The sequence below is a fragment of the Panthera uncia genome, chromosome B1, assembly GCF_023721935.1.
Source record: "Panthera uncia isolate 11264 chromosome B1, Puncia_PCG_1.0, whole genome shotgun sequence".
NCBI lineage: Eukaryota > Metazoa > Chordata > Mammalia > Carnivora > Felidae > Panthera > Panthera uncia.
In genome coordinates, this window is record NC_064811.1 from 30,672,332 (window position 1) to 30,677,084 (window position 4,753).

The window sequence follows — 4,753 nt, forward strand, 5'->3', positions numbered from 1 at the left end:
ACTGCTGCACTCATAACCAAGGTTTGGGGGGTGTAAGTTTATTTAGATAGTTAGCTAGATACACATTTCCATAAATTTATTTTGTGGGGATATCTCTGTCTTGGCCCATGGATGAAATGTAGAGCAAGCCCTATGATTTTCCTGGTTCCTTTAAGGCTTTGAGAGCTACTCTGGAGCTAACTGGAAGTTCAGTCCGCCGTGATGGTTACAAACTCCTCTCTCTCCTGTGCCCATGCCCCTGTAGACAAGATGCCTGCACTGGGAAGTTTGTGTCGTCCGTTTACTGAAGCATGATGTGCCATCCGCGGGCAGGCTTGAACTGTCCCTCGGCTGCTGGAAGATGGGTCCTGAAGGTTCTCCGCAGAGAGGATCTCTGGAAATTGGCCTCAGCGAAAGAGAGCTACCTCTTCCCCAGAGACACCCCTTACCCAGGCACTGACCAAAGGGGGCAAGGAAGTGTGGAGAACCCTCTTCCAAGGAAGGACGACCTGAGAAGAGCTGCCCAGCTCTAGAACTACCCCAGGGAAAAGCCTAGAGCCTGTGTAGCAACTACATCCCGGTCCAATGCCTTCCTCTGCCCAATCCTGATCACACGCTCCCCGCCCCCCCCACACACACACAGTGTTGATCTGAGGGGTACTCCCTAATGCACCCCTTGTGTGCAAATCCCCATCCAAGTCTGTATGCTGGGGACTCAGTCTTTGCCTCTCCTTCCCCACCAGGTCCTCTGCTTGCCATTCTCCTTCCTGCTGACCAGTTTTTTGTCTTCACAGACTTGGGCTGTGAGGGAGAGGAAGAAGGGCAAGGAAATTCTACTTCGGTACTCTCATCGGAGCTAAACAGTAATGGAAGGTGTTTAAAACAGACTTTTCTCTCGTGTGAAGTTTCATTGGTTCTTTAGAGCCTCCTCTCCCCGCACTGCCTCCCACCCCTGGGAATCTATCCTCCTCCATTCCCACCAAAGAGAGAGAACATCTGTTATTCCTTGACTTATTCCTCAGGCTCCAGATTTCTTTTCCCTGGGGGCTGCTGGTCCCTCCAGATCATCTTTATAGATAAGACCGAAGACCCCTTGACAGGCCTGCCCCGTAGGAGCATATTCTTTGCTTCAAAAAACTATGGGAATCACAGCCACTCCTTCCCCAAGTGAAGCCACGTCTTTGCTCTGCTGTCACAGCAGCTGACTAGGCCATCCCTCACCTGTTAGCCTTTCCCGGTAGAAGACAGGCACCAGGAAGAGGATGCAGATGAAGCTGAGTGGTGTTGCCAGTAAAGTTGCCTTGCAGTGAAGAAGGAAGCACACCCTTCCCTCTCCTCTTGTGTGTTGAAGGCAAGATTTTAATGCCCACACCACCCCAGCCACTCTTTCTAAACCCCCCTCTTCTCTTCTTAGATTATTCCCAAGCTTTTTTTATTTTTAAGAGGCAGAGACACAGAGCATGAGCAGGGAGGAGGCAGAGAGAGAGAGGGAGACACAGAATCGGAAGCAGACTCCAGGCTCTGAGCCATCAGCACAGACCCTGACGCGGGGCTCGAACTCACAAACAGTGAGATCATGACCTGAGGCCCGAAGTCAGAGGCTTAACCGACTGAGCCACCCAGGTGCCCCAATTTTTACACATTCCAATATAGATGAGAAACTCAGTCATGTCACTGGATTTTGACTACCTCATTGATAAATCAGCAACCCACTCCTCAGTTCGGAATGTGGGATCTATTATATTTTGATGCCTTAGTTGAAACAGCAATCGGTACCTATTGTAATCTATCTTCCTTTTTCTCTCTTTCTCTTTCTCTTTCTTTCTCTCTCTCCACAGTGTTGGCTTCTATGGCCTTTACTCATTATTCCTTTACTTAAAGTCTATGCTCAGCCAAATGGGTCTATTTTCAAGTCACCAAAAGCCCCATAAATATTCCTACCTGCTCCTTCTTCAACATCTATCACCTTCAATGTCCTGTGTGCTCTCCACCTTTAGGTATCAAATCATGTGCCAATTCCTGTGGAAATGGTACTTTTAACCATATCTGTCATCAGTTGCCATTCTGTCCCCAGATTGAATAACTCACATATCTTACTGTATTCTGTTACTTTCTGACCGATGGGATGCCTCCTCTGTCACATGTTGCACAGATAGCAAACACTGAGGATACCAACGATGTTTTATGTGGGTAGAGAAGTAGAATTTTTAAAACGGTACCAGCACATGCCTTGCTTGGATGCTAAGGAAATAAGTTCTTTGAAATGCATACCCCTGGTGTCCCTGGGTGGCTCAGTCAGTTAAGCATCCAACTCCTGAACCACACTTGGAGTAACAAATATCTATACCTCAAGTTACACTTTTGAGGTTCAACATCGTGAGAAACTATTTTATGGGTTCGGATAGTCCCCACTGAGGTTCTTTGGCGGGTGTATCAGATTCCTATTGCTCTATAAGAAAATTATCACAAACCCAGTGCCTTAAAACAACACACATTTATTAGCTCATAGTTCCTGGGAGTCTGCAATCCAGGTATGGCTAACTAGATCCTGTTTCAGGGACTCACATGAGGCTGCAATCAAAGTGTTGGCCAAGCAGGGGGCTCATCTGCAGGCTTGACTGGGGAAAGATCCACTTTTAAGCTCAAGTGGCCATTGGTAAGATTCAGGATTCGGTTCCTCGTGGCATGTTGGCCCTCTCTTGGTTCTCTGCCATGTGGGCTGCTTGATTTTTCCAAGCGTGCAAACTGAGAAGGCAATGGAGAGGGTGTGTATCAAGATGCAAGTTACAGTCTTGTGGAACGTAGTCATGGACGTGACATCCCATTGCCACCGCCAGCCCATTGATTAGAAGTCAGTCACAGGTGTCACCCACACTTGAGGTGGGGAAATTACACAAGGGCATCGATACCAGGAGACAGAAACCATTAGTGGCCCTTGAAGAGCCTGCTGGCCATGGTAAGAAAGAATGAGATAGGCTTCAAAGAGAAGATGGTCCTGAGAGAAGAGAGTCTGGGCCAGTGTCATGAGCAGAATGATGGCCTCCCAAAGTTGTCCATGTCTTAAGCCCTGGCACCTATGGATATGTTAGCTGTCATGGCAAAGAGGAATTAAAGTTGCAGATAGAATTAAGGTTGCTAATCAACTGACTTAAAAACAGGGAAATTGTTCTTGACGATCTGAACGGGCCCCATGTAATCAGAAGGGACTTAAGTGGGAAAGGGAAGCCGAACAATAAAATCAGTCAGAGTGATATATATGACTATGGAAGACAGACACGGAGAGATACAATGTTGCTGGCTTTGAAGATAGAGGAAGGAGCCAAAGAGTGTGGGAGGTCTTTAGAAGCTAGAAAAAGCAAGGAATCAGATTCTTTCCTACAGCCTCCTGAAAGAAACGGAGCCCTTGTTCACGCTTTGATTTTAGCACAGTGAGACCCATTTCCAATTTCTACCCTACAACACCTGTAAGATAATAAATTTGTGTTGTATAAATGGCTAAATTTGTGGTAACTTATTACGGAAGCGTCGGGAAACTAATACAACTGGATAACTCAGCCTCTATGCAATGGCTTTTACGGGGCTCATGATGAGAGGCAAGACTAAACCTACTGAATTCAACCCCATGGGTCCTACTTTGGAAATAATGTCTGGGTGTATAGGAGCTATAACCTTTGAACAACACCAGTGTGGGGCTGACGGTATAGACCAGCAAGGGATCACAGAATCCTGGAAAAGCATCTACAACTTGCAAAAAGTTCAGTCATTACCAACACTGGCACAGCAACAAAAATAAAGGTTGTGGAGGCACGGACCAGCCCCTCCCCACCCCCATTCTCTCTTCCTCAGGGCATTACAATGCATTAGGGCATCGGGGCATTAGAAGGCATTAGAATGGTTCCCGTAGTGTCCCCTGTCATCCAATTTATTAGAAAAACAATACAAGGTCACAAATGCTGAAGCTGTTTATATCTGTCATTGTTGTACTGGTATTGAACACAGTGCCACGTACCCATTACGCACTCAATAAATGCGTTGAGTAGTATCTCGAACTTTCTTTTTGATGTGAATAAAATTCAGCAGTTCTGTGACAAGACATGTGAATTTAAATGACAAATCTAAGGCAAGATCATTATGCCAAGTTCCAGGGAAGTAAAGAGCAGTTGAATGATGCTTTTTTTCTCTAATGAACCTTATCAGAATTTCTGAGTTGGAAGCGTAATGAAAAGATCTGTTCCAGTATTTCTAACTATTGCATTTTGCTGATTATAGCTTTTTAAAATTTTTCTTAACGTTTAATTGTTATTGAGAGACAGAGAGACACAGAGCATGAGCAGGGGAGAGGCCGAGAGATGGAGAGACACAGAATCCGAAGCAGGCTCCAGGCTCTGAGCTGTCAGCACAGAGCCCGACGTGGGGCTCGAACCCACAAACCGCGAGATCATGACCTGAGCCAAAGTCAGATGCTCAACCGACTGAGCCACCCAGGCTCCCCTCCACACCTTGTTTAATTCACTCTCTTCTCATCATACCCTCAAGAAATGTTTCCCAGCCTAACATCATGCCTTTTCCCACTCGCCGGCTCAAAAACCCACAGTACTGGCCTCAGCCAGAGAAAATGTGGTTCATGGATTCACACTCGGTCATGCTGATCAGTATTCTTATTTTCACTAGGAACTCAGCTTTTAAATCAGTCCTTTAATAATGTTCTCAGTTGGCTACTTTTTCACATTCACTAGATAACTTCAAATTATCCATGTATGTGATATAGCCATTG

The 4,753-nt window shown here is 46.0% G+C and overlaps 1 non-coding gene across 1 annotated transcript; it reads right to left on the minus strand.

The window, feature by feature from the left end:
- Positions 1–4,381: 4,381 nt before the first annotated feature.
- On the minus strand, positions 4,382–4,466 carry TRNAQ-UUG (transfer RNA glutamine (anticodon UUG)). Its single transcript has one exon. It is a non-coding gene; the product is annotated as a tRNA-Gln (tRNA).
- Between the last annotated feature and the right edge of the window lie 287 nt (positions 4,467–4,753).